The sequence below is a fragment of the Protopterus annectens genome, chromosome 15.part0, assembly GCF_019279795.1.
Source record: "Protopterus annectens isolate FY-2018-M chromosome 15.part0, PAN1.0, whole genome shotgun sequence".
Lineage (NCBI taxonomy): Eukaryota > Metazoa > Chordata > Ceratodontiformes > Protopteridae > Protopterus > Protopterus annectens.
Window position 1 is genome coordinate 714,255,986 of NC_056749.1, and position 20,026 is coordinate 714,276,011.

The following is a 20,026-nucleotide window of genomic DNA, read 5'->3' on the forward strand; positions in this document are numbered from 1 at the left end:
AGGTTCAATAAGCAAGATGTACCCTTGATAAAAACAAAATGGAAAGGGTCAAGTGTGTTGAAGGTCACCTATGTCCCTGCAGATATGATAATTGCTGATTCCTTCCCTAGCCTTGCAGATAAGTGTTTTAGGCATAAGGGTCATTAGTTGTAGTTCTGCATATTACCAGATTGATGTGCATTGCATGACACACAACATTTGATATTGCATTTTGAACTGTGATTGATATATGTGTGGAAAAAGTACTGAGATATTAGGATTTCAGTGTCTGAAGGGGTGGCAACAGATGGATGCATTATAAATATCTGACATATTGTTATATAAGGATCTCAGGTTGTAATGTTTTCACATTTCATGTCATACACAGGAATTGGACAGTAAACAGCAGTAATACTGCATAATATAAACATTTCCATAGCACAGCGGGTTTTTACAATGGTTAGAAAAGTGCATACACATGTGAGTGACACATGTCTGAGTGTAGGTAAGCAGAGAACAAATGTGAGCTGCACTGCTACAGCCTGACAGTTTGTACTGAGTCTATGAAATATATCTGCTGCATAACTGACTCTGTGGCAGCATGTGTTAATGCATTGATACATTGTTTTTTTGACCCAAATGGTACTGGGTTCAAAATACAGGTCTATAACACTTTAAAATACTTTTCAATACAGACTGATAATGCAATGGCATGAATTTGTTTCTACAAGATGTGTTGCTGCATTTGCCACCTCTCATCATTGCTGTACATTGGTGCATGATGTACACCTCCTCACAAACATGGATGCCAAAAAGTGAAGGGATCCATTGCTTTTTCTGCTACTTATGTGTATTGTACGTGATTCTATTTTTTGACCAGAGTAAAGGTATTAGAATGGGGTAGTTTGGAAAGTGGTGAAATGGGGAGAGAGTAGGGGGAGGAACAAATGCTGACAGTTAGTACTGAGTCTCTGGTATACACCTGCTACTTAACTGACTCTGTGGCAGCATGTTTTAATGCAGTTAATGCAGTGATACATTCCTTTCTGAGGCCAGATGGTACTGGGTTTGAATACAGATGTATGTAGTACTTTCACATTACTGTTCCTGTGCATTTGTGTGTAATGCTCACCATTATGCAATAATGCATTAAAGAAAAGAAATTGGGAATATAGAGCAGTGAGGAAATGAGAAGCAAGCAGGAGGAAAAACAAAGGAAAGGCAGGGTAGGAATGTACAGGAGGGGAGGTAGGAAAGAACCATAAATATCCATTTCTTTAACAGTGTAAAGTGAACATATCTGCCAAATATTAACTGAATTTGGACTGTGACCTCCAGAGAGAGAGGTGACCACAACACAATCATGTTAACCAATTGGACTGAATCATGTGTGTCAAAATGACATGTTCAAAATGGAGAGCTATGTATGGGATAATTTTTTTGTGGGACAGGTCCCCATTTTTTTTCTTTTTTGAGAGAGAGAGAAATGTTGGGGAAGGGACATAGAAATGTCTGAGTGAGGTAAGTTGGGTAGGTAAGGAAGCAATTGCAGCCCAACAAGACAAACAATGCAAGAGACAGGGAAGGTGATGGACACAAAAGTTTGGGGAACACCATGACTGGGGTGAGGATGGGGACATCATGAACCCATGATTGTCAAGCTGGGTGACAGTGAGAATCAAATTCTAACCCACAGGACTGTCTCTTCTGTCAGCTAACTCTACTACTGACTGGAGTGCCTGACATCTGTGTCTCCTCCTCCTAGTATTATGTAAAATGAAGGAGTGCAGCCTCTCCTGTTGGTGTAGGCATGCACCAACAGTGCAGCACACAACTCTTTGCACCATCCCTGGCCATTCAGCATGGGTGACAAAATCACCAACCCTGCCACTGCTTCTGGATGGTACCACTGGACCAGCCTCCAGGACAGGACTACCTGAGGGGGCAGGTAATGCACAGCAGCAGAAGTGGTGCTGCCAGGTTGGCTTCCAGGTGTGCTGAGCAATGGTGCTCAACCTGATGGAGGGGGAGCAGGCACTATTGTGCTGTGGAGCATTTAGTGATGTGGTACATGAACACAATTTGACAACATATAAAAAATAGATAAAATAAAATAAAAATAAAATATAAAAGAGAAAAGAAGAGTTGGGTTGAGAGGGAAAAAAGAGACAACATTAGTACCTTCATATGTGACAGACACTACATTGCTACAATTAATTGACCCTATTATCTTAACTTTTACTTTTAAGACTACCAAATCCTAACAGATAACATTTACTTTTAAGACTGCCATCTCCTAACAGGCACACACTATACTATAGATTGCAGCAACTACTCCTTGACATGTGCATATATTGCACATGTTCATGTTCCAGTTATATAGATTACAGTTTACAGCAGGGCATGTGTGTCACTGGTATAGAGATTTTACTTTAAACCTTTAAATTGCACATAATTGAAGGATTAACAGTACTGTATAGTTGAGAAGTGTGGTCTTTGAACCCACAACCTCTGACTAAAGTCTAGTATTGCACTGTTAGTTTGTGCTGCATATTAATGCATGCAAACTTGCTTTTACAGTTATACATGCTCAATTTGATACAGCTCTAAGAAATACCAAAAAAGCTATATTTAACTTTTAATGTTATAATAACACTACTATTCTGCTGGACTCATACCTCATGCTTCCCTCATGCTTGCCAATCTAACTCCATGGATTTGTACATTGACCTCACAGTCCCTGGCAGCTGTGGAAAAACAGAACAGAATATGATTATGAATACAAGTCTTGCCTATATTCTCTTACAGGTACCTTCTGTAGTTGATACTTACACAGGTAGGATGTCCACAGTCCTAAATTCCCTGAACCAATAGTTAAGGGCATCCCTCTTCCTCCTCCAGAGGTCATTGTAGTGTGATGTACATTGTTCACCAGTGTGGGGGATATTGATGGCATTGTTTACAGCCCAGGCTAAACTATCCCGAGCTTCAGACTTATACTAGGAGCCAGAATATCCCCCCTGCAAAGGCCTAGCACTGTGGTTCTCCACTAGGAGTCCAATAAAATCTTGGACTTCTGGACACCTCATCTCTGTGCCCTAACCTGACACCTTCCCCACAAATGCTTTCCATGTCTGCCACACATCTAGACCAATGTACAATGATGCTTTCCTACCAATTCCAGTCATCTCCTTTACTGGGAGCATGCGCACTGTTTGAAAATGTTGTGGTCCACTTACCAACTCTCAAACATAGTGCTGATCACCTCCGAGCACTGTGTTTGCATAATGGTAAGCCGAGTACAGCAGTAGCAAGCAAAGTAAGTTCAAGGTTATTGGATGTACAGGCATCTGAATATGTGTGTTAGACAAATGTGAAGGCCATGGATGTCCAGATAGCAGAAATATACTTACAGGAATATAGTACATAATATACCTACAGTCATACATTTGAGAATAAATGTGATAATACATAGATGAATGAATACATAACTGACACAGTATTAGTGCTTCACCCTCAAACATATAATTAATATCATCTACTCCATGTCAAGTGTTATAAGTGAGAGTGACCATAATGGGAAGTGGAACAATAGTAAAAGAATATGGAATATACTGTATTAAAACCCAGGACCATGTTTATGGCAGTCCTATCTTTAAACCTGTTGCCAGAAGAAGGTTGAGAAAACACTTGTCTGTATTGCAGTTCATTGCTATAAACGGCAATATCAAAGGTTGCACACCCTGTACTAGAACCCAGGACCATCTGTACTCCAGCCCTACACTTACACCTGCTGCCAGGTGAATAGTTACATGACATTCCTTATTTTACTAATCATTCTTAAGGTTTCGCAGTTAACAACCACTCAACATCACGTAGCGGGTTTGCATGATGCCTAATGGTATTAATTGATTACATCTGATTTCTGTCTCTGTCCTGTCTGGCCAGTTGTCAAGTATGTGCTAAGAGGTGCATCACACAAACAATGGCCCCCAACAAAAAGAAAAAAGAAAAAGAAAAAAAGAGAGGTACTTGAAATGAGGAAAATCAGTCTATGACATACCCACTAGAAAATGTTAGTTTAGTACACATGAGGTATTTTTTACATCGATTTGGATTACAACACTAACTCCAATGCACTTTCAGAACACAGGATGGGGGCCTTATCCCTCTTTGCCACACAAACAGCTTTACAGAAAATAACTTAAATCAATATGCACACAACCAAGTGCAGCAACATTTACACTATCAAACCATGCAAATGTTATTTGCACATGTATTAGTTTTGCATGTAGTACACCTAGTGATCACACAACCTGTCATGATTATTAGTTGCAAATATATACCTCTGCCTTACATTTCTGTGTTTGTTGGCCATTCTTCATTTATCTGAGCAGTAATCTGAGATATGCAGTGTGTAAGCCATTCTATATCATTGACATTAAAATGTGTGAGGAAATGAAGTGGAAATAATATCATATGCAGTTGCCAACAAATGAAGGGCAAGTGCGATCTTAAGGAATACAACCTGTGACTTGTGCGCTGCTTACTTACATTACCAACCTTACATCTAACACTTTGTAAATTGAACCTGACACACAGTCAAAGTAAGGCAGCCTGCAGTGCTGTTGTGTTTTCCTTCTCCCAACCACTAGTCATTCACATGTGCATTCCATTAAAAACAAACACTGAGTGAATGCCTGTACTATGTTTACATCTTCTACACTGATCTAAGTTTTTGGGATTCAGCAATTTTAATGACTTCCTACCTCATTTGCATGTTCACTGTGCTAACAGCCCTGAATCTACACAATATAAAAAGGCAACTGTGCAGCTAGGCAAATCATGGTGAGGAGAGTTGTATATGTTTGGAAGACTGCAAAGCCATTTTTCTTCAGGATATATCTGCACAAAGGAATATTGAAATTCAAAAGGTATGCTTCTGTTTTGTCACCTACATACTGCTTTATCTGTATGCATTAGTTAGAAGAGTACTGATGGCATGGGCATATTTGTCAAGCCATTTCACAGGTATACATGATTGCCAATACATGAAAATGGAATGCTGTGTGATAAATATGTACAAAGGTTCCTGGGACAGGTTCTTTGATAGCAATTTTAGCATTTCAGAGATGGTTTGTTAGCAAAATCAGTCATTTGCTTGTTGTTTTGGGTGGGGAGAGCAAAGCTGAGTTACTGTTATGGTACAAACAAAGATGGACTGTTCTTTTGGGGGAGGACAACAGTTGAGTTATTGTTATAGCACAAACAAGGATGGACTGTTGGATTTGGGGGGAGCAAAGCTGAGTTACTGTTATGGTATAATCAAGGACGAGCTGTTCTTTTGGGGGAAAATCAAAGGTGAGCTATTGTTATAGCACAAACAAGAATGCACTGTTGGTCTTGGGAGGAGCAAAGATGAGTTACTGTTATGGCACAAACAAGGATATGTTGCTCTTGTTACTCTCCTTGTTTTGCATTCTGCCTGTTGTTAGAATTTCACATCTGTAGAGTGTTTTATGTTTCTAAAGTGGGTAATACTGAGTGGCTACCTTTTCTCTTTTATCTGGAAACAGTTATTTTGTAGTTACATGATACTTATGCATATTATCCTTCTGTTGTCTTTTAGAACACCTATGAGTATACCAACCAAGCATGTCAATCCGTAAAGACCCCCTCCACTGATGCCAAGAACCAAGTGAGTGTAGATGGCTTTAAGCAACATTGTGCATTTATGCCAGAAGGGGATGGGGAGATATGGCACGTAGGATGTGAATATGGTGGCAGATTGTGGATGATGTCAGTGCTGTGCTTGGCTACGGTAGAACATATGAGCAGGTGTGCCACAGGGCCACTGACATGATCTCATCCTCATGGAGGAGAGCAGCTGCAGTGGGCCATGACCAGATGGTTGCTGGGGGAGGGCCTCCTATGTAACCACCACTAAACCCTAATGAAGAGTTCCTGGCCAAGATCAGAGATCCAGAGAGCTCCTAGGAGTGTGCACTACAGCATGTCTTCGATGTTGGAGCAACAGTTTTCGAGACAGCAAGCACATCAAAGGAGAAGCTTTCAGGTTGGCTTTGCTGTCTGAACAGTTGAATACTGTTGTATAGTAAAACACATGAAATCTAAAAGTTAATTGTGTGTCACATGTATTTTTTGGGGGGATTGAAGATTGCTATAGTTATAAGCATAAGTTAGAGTTTTCAGTCATGTTCTTGTTGAAAGTTGACTTAATGCACATATAAAGAGGTAAATGCATTACCCCCTGTGTTACTGTTAATTGTGGTGATGTTGCCCTTACCTCTTGGTTAACTTCTTCCAGGACTATCTGGACAACAGAGGAATATCTCATCTGCAGATGGTAAGGCAAACATTTTTATGTTAGTACTGTTGAGGAATATAAAGACATATTGTAGTGTGTGATATTGATCTCAGGCCTGTTGTGTGTATTGCTGTACTATCTGTACTAGTGGCAGCACTGTTAGTTTGTTAGCATATACTGCAGTATATTAGTGCCAGTATTCATTTATTCCTATGTTTCTTGCTTTTTATCATAGGTGATCATGACAGTGAGAGAGTGGGGTAGTGGTTCTGGGCATCCCCATGAAGGAAGCTCATACAGCAGAAATCAGTCACATTCAGGTAACAGCACTGCATCTGAACTTGAGTGTGACAGTGCCAGTGCATCTCCTGGCAGAGCTAGTTCTCTTGGTTGGGGAAGACAATGATGAACTGCCACTACTACCATAGCTTACACCTGTCTGACATACAAAGATGTAAAGCCAGCACAGAGCTTAGATGTGTTCATGCACTCACACACCAATTTTACCTGCAAGATCTCTACAAACCACACAACAGTTACTCATTTTGTCTCACTGGCCATTTGTTGGTTTATTCACTTGTCTGCCTTCTCTCTTACTCACACACACACTCATCAAACTTTTGAGTCAGCCTAGGCTTCCTGCCCACCCCAACCCATACACAACACCCTGTGCAAGTGGTGATAACTGTGCCATATCACCGGTTTGTATCTTTTGGATTCAGGGATGCAAAAGCTTTGTGTCTAATGCTCAGGATGCATAGCTAACTTAGTGCTTAGTATATCTGCATTTGTGATGTTGAACTGGTAATTGGACTTTGACTTATATTGACCTTGTAATGTTAGACAGTTGATAGCATCAAAATTTCCCAACTTTATGCTGAATGATCTTGTGAGGGTTGTGAAGTCAGAAACTGCAAATGCATATCATTACTTTCTAACTTCTCTCTTTTATGATTTTCCAGTACAGATGTATGGTGCTAAACTGAGGATATGCAGTGACTATCAGTACTTTTGGGAGTTATGACTGAATGAATTGATGATGTGAGGCCTTCTACTTAGTAATGGATACATAAGTCAAATATGTTTCTGTTGTCACATATTAAGGTAAGCTCTGTACAAATCTCCCGCCTTTTACTAGCTTACAGGACCAAGTAATGAAATACAATGATATGCCACACAGTCACATTATTAAACAATACACTCAAGGTTCAAGACGTACCTTGCGAATGTAGCAGTTGACACAGTTTTGACTCAGGGCTGACTCTATCTGATGCAAGCAGTAGACAGCTAATACATGGGGAGGTAAATTTTATTTTATTTTATTTTACATTTGTTGACCAGGAGTGTCCAGCTGAGCTATTGCCCTTTTTCAGTGGAGGCCCAGGAAGAAAAGCTCCAAAGAAATACCATGAAATAAAAATAGCAATACAGATACATTTCAATAAATATAGCAATAGAGAATTTTGGTAGTTAAAATATGTGCAGTACATACATGTATATTGTTGACAGATAAAACAGTAAAATAAACAAAAAGGAGAATGTTAAAAGTGTAGAATAAGTTGTATGTTTGGTTTAAAAAGAGAGTTGAGTAAATATAAGGTTTTGTATGCAGAGTAGCAGAAATATAAAAGGTTACATAATAATTTCAGGGAGCAGAGAACAAAAGAAGCTTTGTGTGAGTTGCCTGGCATTAATGTTATTATATGTACGTAAGTAGGATGAAGGTTTATTGCCCCTAGGTGGTGAGTGACTGTGCTATGTATTGTCTCTTAACCAATGCAAGGGCATACCGAATGCACCTATGTTTGCCTACACCTATAGTCTATCAGCTGGTGGTTCCCCTTGTGACTCCTCATCTGCCTGTGACTGTGGTGACTTGACACTGGTGGTGGGATGTGTGTCCCTTCCCCTTGATGATCCTGCTGAAGCTGTTTTCTTAGGAATATGTTGTGCAGCATGACAAATACTGTGAATATTTCTGTACATCTTCATGGATTGTACTGCAGAGCTCTCCCAGATGTATCAAAGGACTGGAATCATGACTTCAGCAGCTGAAGAACATGCTGTATGATATTTCTTGTTTGAGCGTGTGCCTCATTATGGTGTTCTTTTGTGTGTGTGTGTGTGTGTGTGTGTGTGTGTGTGTGTGTGTGTGTGTGTGCATTTCTTATGGGTGTCATCAGTCACAGTTCCAATGTATAGCTTAAATCCCCAAGTAAATGCCCCTGTGGGATATTCCCCCTAGCAAACATCTGGTACAGTTGGGATGTGTGCCAGATATGTAAGTTGTTGTAACTGCCAGGGTTGCGAGCACTCACATTTAGGATTATTCCTTTGGCATTGCATACAACTTGGTAGTTGATAGAGTGGTAGCCCTTTATGTTAATGTACAGCCTACCCTCTTCCCCAGGTAGTGCCTTCATTTCTATATTTGTGTAATCTATGGCACTCAGTACTTCAGGGTAGTGTGCTACATTGTAGAACTCCTGCATATTTCTGGCCCTCTCTTCAGATTCACAGGGAAAAAATATGTAGGTGACTGGCATGTTGGAGCACAGCATTCAGGAATTAGTGGAGGATTGTAGATGCTGAAGCCTGTGACACCCCCATCATGTCCCCTGTCGGTCTCTGAAAGATACCTGTAGCTAAGATTCTAAGGGTACACATACCTTTGTCTCCACTGAGATGGGTTCCCCTTGGTTGGCTCTTTCTCTGAGTTGAGAAAGGCAGAGGTCTCAGAGTTCCTGTAGTGTGTTCCTGTCCAGCCTGTAGTGCTCCACGTTTACCACATCATGTAGGTTGTGAAAAGTTAAATTCGGCCTGAAAACCCTTCTTCTTCTCAGCCTAGGCCCATTAGTAGCAGCAGCAGCAGCAATGGATTCAGCCTGTAGCACATACAAATGAATTAAAGCAGCAGCAGCAGCAATGGATTCAGCCTGCAGCACTTACAAATGAATTAAAGCAGCAGCAGCAGCAGCAATGGATTCAGCCTGTAGCACATACAAATGAATTAAAGCAGCAGCAGCAGCAGCAATGGATTCAGCCTGTAGCACATACGAATGAATTAAAGCAGCAGCAGTAGCAATGGATTCATCCTGCAGCACATACGAATGAATTAAAGCAGCAGCAGCAATGGATTCAGCCTGCAGCACATATGAATGAATTAAAGCAGCAGCAGCAGCAGCAATGGATTCAGCCTGCAGCACATACGAATGAATTAAAGCAGCAGCAGCAGCAATGGATTCAGCCTGCAGCACATACGAATGAATTAATGCAGCAGCAGCAGCAATGGATTCAGCCTGCAGCACATACGAATGAATTAAAGCAGCAGCAGTCCCTAACATTCTGTCCGTGTAGACTGCTTTCCATATCTTATTCCAAAAGTTTTGGAATCAACAGGAAAAACTGGCATGAAGTCTACACAAATGCTTTATAGCTTGTTGAACAGCTAAACTGTGTTGGATTGGTTAATTAGCATGAAATTCGGCTGCTGATGAGGAATTAGCATTCCATGGTGTTTATCTTGTATGCACGGGGGTGCATGCTACTACAAAGTGCTTACTGAGGGTGAGAGGTTAGTATAATGGTAAAGATGCTTACCTTATGTTCACAAGGTGCATGGTTTGATTCTTACATGGGGTAATTGGCTAGGCTTAAAATGCCCACAAGGGTAGTTAGCCTAGTACTAATCTATGAACAAATGAATCTAAAACTTTCAGCAGCCATAAACAACCATGCAGGCTTTATTGAAACCCCCTGATAAGCACATACTGTAGTCCTTTAATATTAAGGGAAAGTGCAGTGAAATAATTCTGAAGAAGGGGAAGTGAAAATATGGAATTGTTCACAAATACCAATGATTGTACTGTAGAAGTGATTAAGGGTGGGGAAAGTGTTCTCAGATACTGAAAATGAATGTATTGAAGTGTCAAAGAAATATTTCATAATATTATAACATTATATATTACATAATATTATATATTCCATAATATTATAGTGATAAATACTGCTGTGTTGCTGAAAGGATAATGAATCTCAATAACAGTACTTGACTTACACACAAATATGAACAGATGTGCAAGCAAAGGATGTGACTGAGATATAAAGCTACAGAGTAACAAAAGTGAGTTAATGAGATATACATGTTAATAAAATGCTGAGTTAAGATAACAGCAAGGACAGAAGATACATTATTGGATAAAAACAAAGACTGCAGTTATTGGATATGAGATGTATATATACAAGGAATTCAAGTATACTAACTGACACTGCTGCTGTATTCTCTGTCTCAGTATGTATACACAAGAACAAATGAACCTTATGTCATGTTATGCACATCAGAAAGGGATAGGTTTTTGCAAATAACTGTTATTGACACCTATAGCAAAGGAGTTTATCACCTGTAGACATGCAGTAAGCAAGTATGTGTTGTAGTCATGTAAATGTTAATTGGTAATATAATAACACTTGACATACATACGTGACAAATTACAACACAGATTAGATGACATTTCATGATTTCAGGTTTTCCATTAGTAAATTGCACACATTTCAGACATCACTATTCTGGGCATGCTCACATGGAATTTATTATGTAATCATTGTGTTACCAAAAGTTTATTTTTCCTGAGGATGCTAAACTTTGCTAGTTTAACACTAGTTGAAAATAGATCCCATAAGTAGAAGTGCACATAAAGGTGGTTGTGAGGTAGCCAATTATATATGACTTAATCACAGTCACAATACTGAGACAAGGGTGGACTCAAACCATCTACCTATCTTGTTACACAATCTATACAGCACATTACCAGCAGCTAGCATTGTAGAAAAATACTGACTATACCTGAGGCATACAGCACCTATGAAGAGATGACATCAGCAGTGTATTGCCAAGGAGATGTGTCAGGTAAAATGACTTTTAAAGCCACTTAGAGTTGTAGATGCTGCCACTGAAAATGTGTGTAATCCAATCCTGAATTTATTTACAGTCACACACGCACAGTTTTAGAAGTTAAACATTGTTGTATTTGAACCGTCTACATATTTGGCATTAGCTTTACTAGAAAGGCTCGCCCAGACTCTGCTACACTTTGCTGTGAGGGAAAGGTTAGTTTGATTTTTATTTATTGTATTTTGTGTTACTTTACTGCCTTTTTCTATTTTGAATACTGTGATTTGTTTTCTTTCCCTTGTGTTTTACTTGTATTCTGTTTTAACTGCATATTAAAACTAGAAAAGAGATGACAGCTCTGTCTCTTGTGAGTCAGGCAGAAATTAGAACAGATCAATTAAGGGCTCTCACATAAGATAGAACAGGTCAGTTAAGGCTAATCATCTGTGAACTGAGGGGGTGGAGCTAGGAACTAAACCTTCTATTTAAGGGGTAAAATAAAACATTTCAGGGCTTTGCTAGAAAGGCTCACCCATAGGGTAGCCACCTTTTCAAGTGGCCAAAGTGGGACTTTTTTTGTAGAAACATCAATTTTTGTGTGGCAAAACATACCCATGGCCAGTAAAAAGGACAGAACTTCACTTTTTGCCAACATAAAAGCTTATTCTTGTAGCATTTGCATTGCTTACTCTGTTTCTTATAACATTTATGTGTTTCAGATACAAAATAAAACTGTTTTATGCAACTATTAAAGAAAATATAGGAAATATTTTTGTCCTGAAATCTCGGGACATTTGCCATTTTTTTAAATTGTTTTGCAGGACACAACTGTCCAAAGAGGGACTGTCCCTCACAAAGTGGGACAGGTGGTAACCCTACTCTCCCAGACTCTGCTACACTTTGCTATGAGGGAAAGGTTAGTTTGCTTTTTATTTGTTGTATTTTGTATTACTTTATTGCATTGTTTCTATTTTGAATACTGTGATTTGTTTTCTTTACCTTGTGCTTTACTTGTATTCTGCTTTTAGCTTCATATTAAAACTTGAAAAGAGAACACAGCTCTGTCTCTTATGAGTCAGGCAGAAATCAGAACAGATCACTTAAGGACTCACACATAAGATATAACAGGTCAGTTAAGGTCAATCATTTGTGAACTGAGGGAGTGGAACTAAGAACTAAACCTTATATTTAAGGGGTAAAATAAAACATTTCAGAGCTTTACTAGAAGGGCTCACCCAGACTCTGCTACACTTTGCTGTGAGGGAAAGGTTAGTTTGCTTTTTATTTGTTGTATTTTGTATTACTTTATTGCATTTTTCTATTTTGAATACTGTGATTTGTTTTCTTTATCTTGTGTTTTACTTGTATTCTGCTTTTTACTTCATATTAAAACTTGAAAAGAGACCACAGCTCTGTCTCTTGTGAGTCAGGGAGAATTTTTTTCCCCACCCGGTTACTGTTGTGTTCTTAAAACACCACTGTCTTTCTAGTTGCCTGCCCCATATGTTAATTTGACCATATATCTCATTTCCTCTCTGCTTCTACTGGCTTGTGTAAGTGCAAAATTATCATTTTGTGAAATCACTCCCCTTCAACTATTTAAATTTATTGGCCATCCTACTGTGTTCCATAGTACCAGAATACAAAAGTGACCACCCCCGTTCAATCTATCTTGCTGTTTTAAAATAGTGACTCTCCTCTAAAGCTTAACGTTTTAGACAGGTAAAACTTAAGTTATCTACTTTCACATCTATCTCCTGTAGTGCACACTGCAGTGTTTAGGTTAAAACATTTTTTTCATCTTACCTTTAAGCATTCCTCTGACTAACACTTGCTCTAAAACATGCTGGAAAACAATAGGAAGCCTTAAACTGATGCAATTACTCAACTCTCCCTGTGAATAAGAAGAAATTAATCGTAGGCACTAAACAGCCTATAGTTGCAAAGTACCTTGTTAAGGTAAGGGAAAACAGCTCTTGTACTTTACAAAAAAAGCACCAGACCAAGCATGTACAAGGGTCAGCTTCCAGTGGTTTCTCCTATCCACCTGGTGAATCTGAGGATACTGGGACCATGAAGCAATTGCCTCATTTACACAGACAACCCTCTCCTCCTACCACCCAACACTACAACCTGTGAGAGATGCACTTACATAGCCAAACTGGAAGCAAAGCTCTCTCCACCCAAGATTGTGCTAGACAGTCAAGAGGAGAAGGTTAACACCTGCACTGCACCTCAAGCAACACATAGACCTTCTAAACCCAAACCACCAACACCCTCACATAACAACACTAAACCCTGATATGCCGAGGCCCTTAACACAGTAACCTGCCCAAGAAACAAGGGCCTCCGAAGCTGAAATGCAAACATCAATCACAACCAAAGTGTCACATAGCTCACAAAACCAAAGTGCCACCCAACAACAGCCCCTAAGGCAAGACAACATACCCAACATTTTAGTCATAGGTGACTCTATAGTCAGGCACACTGATGTCCCACTTACCAGGCTGAACAAGGAGAAAATTACAGTCATCTGCCTGTTGGGTGCCAATATCTGCCACATAACGTATGCACTCAAGTCACTCTACAACAAATACAAATATGACCCTGCCATTGTCCATGTTGGCGTGAAAGACTTGAGACGTACCTCCCTGGACTACATGAAAAGAGACATGGAAGAGCTCTTAGATCATGTGGCCCAGGCAGATATGACCCTAGCCCTGAGTAGCATCCTGCCTTCACCAAGAATGATACCACAGTATAAGGACAAAATGATTGACTTCAGCAATTGGCTAAGCTTCTGGTGTCATTCAAAGGGGATCCAGTATCTGTCTGGCTGGGACAAAATGATCGACAAACCATGATGCTTTGCCAGAGATGGTCTGCATCTGTCTCTGCTGGGATTCAGGTTACTGGCTAAGGCTCTTGCCACCCCTATGTTGCCTTTTTAAGGCAAAGTTCAAAGGGCAAAACCACCACTGTAACAGGTACAAGCATGCAAAATCTGAAGGTAATGCTACTCAGTGCTAGATGTCTAAACCTCAAAATACACTCTCTCGAGGCACTCCTAAAAATGGAGAACATCGATATCTGTGCAGTAACTGAGACCTGGTTCAAGGTTCCAGAGAGCACACCTGCAATACCAGGTACAACTCTTACCACACTTTTTGGCCAGCAAACCAGGACCAAAACACTAAAGGTGGGGGAGTGTCCATATTCACCAAGGATATTCACACCAACAGGCTAGTTGCCCAACACAATGTGTCTGAAATTCTCCAGGTGCAACTAACAGTAGGTAAGACTGCTATCCAAATTGTAGCTTGCTACAGACCCCCCACCATGCCACAAGACTGACTTTTCACTACACCTTTCTAAACATACTGGAAAATATTAAGATACAACCAAACACCCTAATACTGGGTGATTTTAACTCCCCTGCCATTAACTGTGAAAACTACTCATTTACTAACACCTTTGCCCAATGGTTCTTGGAATTCATAAATTCCAATGCCCTGGATCAACTAATCCATATTCTCACCAAGGGCTCTAATATCCTAGACCTGGTCATTACCAACATGGCAAATTGATGCTCCAAACCTATGGTTGCCCCCTTGTTGATTAGGTCTGACCATAAGCTAATCACTCTTGACATCCACTTCCCTCCCCCACCCCCCACCCCCAGTAAGGAAACCTCAGTAAAAACCTTCTCCAAAACCAACTTCATGCTACTCAAGTCAGAACTGACAAACTTCATGACACCCATGCAGACGGGAACTAAAAGTTTGACTGCTGAATCCTACACTAAGGCACTGTATGAGCACATCCACTCATGCATGAATTTTGTCAGCCAAAATAGAACCAAGATGCACTCCTCCAAAAAAAGGAAGCCAATCTGGTGGTCCCCTGCCATAAACAAACTTTACAAGAAAAGGAAGAAACTGTTGTAGAAAAGAGGAAAATCCCAGGATGCAAAAAACTCCCTTACCAGCATCAGTAAGAAGCTGAGATCCCTCATAAAATCCTCCAAAGCTAGTTACAAAAATAAAATTGCCAAAGATTCCAAAGAAAACCACAAAGCATTCTATAGCTATGTCAAGAATCTAAATGGTAATGCTCAGATCTGCTCTGAGCTACAACAGAATGGCATTAAATATACTGATCCCAAGGCTATTGCCAATATCCTGGCAGATCAATTCAGTGCCAACTTCACCCCCCTCTCACCTCCTAAAGGTTCCATCTCAATACTGGAAGATTGCCAAATTCCGTTAATAACGGCCACACAGAGAAAACACGCACTCTCCAAAGCTAAGAATACAGCATCCATGGGACCAGATGACATCCCGGGCTGTGTACTATATGATCTACAAAATGAACTGGCACCTCACCTAAGTGTCATGTTTAATCAAAGCCTCACCTCAGGCTTTGTGCCTACTGAGTGGTGCACAGCTACAGTTATCCCACTCCACAAGGGGGGATCCACCTTGGATCCTGGGAACTACCGTCCAATCAGTCTGATGAGCCTGATCTGCAAGGGCATAGAACGCATTATCATGGAACTTATAAACAAAGACATTGGCAATCTTCAAGCACTGGACCCCACCCAGTTTTGGTTAATGAAGGGTCTATCTTGTCTTCTGAACCTGATTTACTTCTTCAAATCAGTCCCCAGAGCTGTGGACGAGGGTAAGGCTGTCCACACAGCCTATCGGGACCTTGCCAAGGCCGTCAACACCATCCCCCACTCTGGAATCATAGATAAACTTACTAAGCTGAGCATTAATCCCTACATCATTCAATGGGTTGCCAACTGGCTTACTGACAGAACCCACACTGTAAATGAAGCCGACTACAAATCCAGCTCCAGACAAGTGACAATTGGTGTTCTGCAGGGTTCAGTCCTGGGACCGCTCTTGTTTGGCATCTACTTCTCTGAAGTACAGGCCAACACTAAGAGCCTCTGGCTAACAAAGTTCACAGATAAATGCAAACTGGAATCCATTATTGAATCCCCAAATGATGTGGATATTCTAAAAAAGGGCCTTACAAAAACAAATGCTTGGTGCCAGAGCCATGGGCTCAAGCTCAATGCCAAGAAATTTATAGTTATCCCCTTTGGGAAAAAACATGTACCCACAAATTACCACATATGTGGCAGTACACTAAACGCCAAAAGTGTGATAAGATACTTAGGGACACAGGTGGACAGTGGTCTCACCTTTGATAACCACATAGCCACAACAGTCATGAAATACTTCTATGTGGCACACCTCATCACTAAGAGCTTTTCATCCAGAAAAAAAGGAGGTAATTGTCCCACTCTACTCATCCCTCATTAGACCCATTAGAGAATACAACACCCCATTTGGTATGTACCTCTCAAGACATCTGCAACAACTAAAAAGGCCGCAGAAATACCTCACTAAAAGAATCACAGGCCTAAAGAAGATGCCCTATGCTGACCATCTAAAAAAAATCCAGCTATACTCTATCACATATCGTCTACTCAGAGGCGACCTCTTCTTAACATACAAGATCATGTCAAACCCAGAGCTGTTGGACATGCCACACTTAACTCATTCACTCCAGTGCAACTATTTTGAGTATGTACCTTTAACTCCTAGTGGATGTGGCCTGAGCCTTTAAAAATTAAATTCCCAATCCCTTAGAGCCACATGCTCTAGGGATCTAAACCGTGTCATCACAATGAAAAAAAAACATGCTGGAGGGATAGATTCCTGACCTAGAGACTCCCCAGACTCTGGAATAGACTACCCATACATGTCAAACAGAGCACCTCTTTGGCCCTCTTCAAAAAGGAACCTTGACAATTGGATGGGATATAGGAAATTCTCCCCAGGGATCTCATCAGTTGCCCTGCTAGACAGGGTCCAGGGAAATAAATTTTGTGGGAAGAAATAGCCAGGGAATTGTTATGACTAGGCTTGTATAGGCCTCAGGGCCAATAGCATAGTACAAACCTATGAACCTATTTCTAGTTATACATGCTAGAGAACAGTGCCAGAAATGCAAGCACCACAGAAGAAGTTTGACTTTTCATGTGTGATAGTGCACGTTAGAAAGTATGACCTAGTCAGTGTGTTGCAGAAAGGGGATGGTGGAGTCATCTAGCAGTTTAAAATGTTTCTCCAGAGTGGAAATTGACTAAGCATGGCTGTGGTGGAGGACATACTCAACTGACTCTATAAATCCTCCATCACACACACACACACACACACACACACACACACACACACACACACACACACGCACATGCACACGCACACGCACACACACACACACACACACACACACACACACACACACACACACACACACACACACATACAAGTTTCCCATGTTGAGCACTGAGCCTCTTACCCATCTAGTTACATTACCTGCAGAAAACAGTATTAGTTGCAAGTGACTCTTAAGCAGAGATTGTGCACTTTTGACAGGATTACCTCATTATTGTGTTGCAGATTGGCTGTGTCTGTTAAAAGTGGAATAAGTGAGATGGGTGTAAAGTTAAATAAATTCCCTTCAGGGAAAGTTAGCAGATCATAAAGCATTACACACACACACAAAACTTTCCCATGCCGAACATTGAATCTTCTAAATTTATAGTTATACAGTCTCTAAAACACAGTATTAGTCATAAGCACCACAGAGAAGTCTGAGTTGTAAGAGAAAAAAGTAAATTTTTGACAGAATGACTTCATCATTGTATTGCAGAGAAAATATTTCTGTTAAAAGTGTGACATGGGAGCTGTGCATAAAGTTAAATGAATTATTCTTAGGGAAAATGAATATATTAATATGTCCTGTCAGAAATGCAATTATTGTAAATTCCTTGATACTACAGGGAAGTTGGAGCATCCAGATTTTCAAAAAAACTTTTACTTTCAGAATTGCGGCCACATGTGAGACTAAGCATGTGGTCTACTTGGCTTGCTGTCAGGTATACAAAGCATTCTATATAGAAAAGAGAACAGATAGGAAATTTAAGCAAAGGATAAGAGAACGCTTATATGATAAAAACAACCAAGTGGCAATGAACACTCTAGCTAAACATGTAATGAATAATGGAAGAACACACAGCTTCAAGTTCTTTATTGTAGCTAAAACAAGGATGGATGAAAGAATGGTTGATGTGCAGAACAGAACCGAGGTGAACGAGACTAGGTGGACTGTTAGATTGAGCGCAGACTGTGCTAAGGGACTAAATGATAAGGTCCCTTAGAAACATGTTTTAAAACCTAGACCCCTAAGTAGATAGAATTTTATATCTGTTCACCAGCAGGACCTTATATGTGCCCCAGTATTTATATAAGATATATTTTGATGTATATAGGTTTTAATATTTTAGCATGTAACATATATTTTAACATACTACTTTTAGTTTAGTGATTTGGAAAGGTTCAATGCTTAATTAATGTTCAATTAATGTTGATTGGAATGAAATAGAGGCTGCTATTTAAATGCAGGTTGCACTGTTGTAGTTGAATGTCTGAGGAAGCAGTTAGACTGTGAAACCGCTTATGTATCTTATGTAATTTAATTAATAAAGCATTTCTGAACTGGACTCCAGCCATTTGTTTTGCTCTTCTCTACGTTTTGTTTGTGGATGTTTGCAATATACAGCTACATATCCTACCCAATACTGTGCATCAAGCATTTCACTTACCGTGGAAAAAGTCAATTATACCATACTTTGTACAAGTATGCAGTAAACAGGACTGACATACCTATAGCTTCGATTGCATTATTTATTTTGGTTTATTTTGACATTTGTTAACTGGTACGTCCAACTGAGCATGAGCCCATTTTTAGTTGAGGCCTGTGGAGAAAAGTTCCATACAGAAAAGTTATAAAAACAGAAATAGAATAAAGTACAGAAAGCTTTATGTTGCATTACTTACAACACTAACTGAAGTACAATGAGGTACAATGATTATATAACCAAATGTTCACAAATGAGTAGGAACAAGAAATCAAAAAAACTTGCATCTGAAATAAATACTGATAAATGCAAGCATGTGAATAAGTAAGCAGTAGCTATCCACTGTGTGCAAAATACATACATGCAACCCAAAGTCACAAAGACATGTGGAAATCGTGCCATACAGTCATCATCATTTGCACAGGTTGGTTGGGGGGATGTCAAGAGGCCAAAGCTGACACCAAAGAAGTGAGTGTGTGCAAATAAGAAACACATGTGACTGTTAAAGTATACAGTATTCAGGGCAAGTAACAACAGACATAGAGCACTCAATGGTACGGTTTATATAGCTTGCACGTGTGTGTGAATATATGAGGTGGTATGAGTAAGGCATTTTTTTTTCAGTGAATGTGTGTCTTCATGAAGACAATCAAGCACTGTGTTAGCACTGCATCTTGACATCTTGGATAGGTGTGAGCTGTGCATGATAGAGTAGTTAGTTCACTATCATCACCACTGACCACAAGAACTACCTCTGCCAGCAGTAGCACTGCTACTTCCACAGCCCTGTCAACCAGTCTGGGTGCTACCTGAACATGAGTGTTGTCTGTTGTTTGAGTTCTCCTCATGGCTACGTCTGGGACCATGATCCCATATCATAACACCTCTTGGTTTTGACACCACAATCACTGATGGAGCAGTGTCACCATGGGAGCAGGATCTTGTCTGGTCATGTCTACTAACACCAGAAGATGTAGCAGCTCTCCACCCACATGGATGCCCAACCTCCCTCAGCAGATGTTCCAAAACAGACACTGACACAATGTGTCATTCATCCTGTCCATAGAGTTGCCCACACAGTTGAGAGAGTCACGTACATCAGAATGCA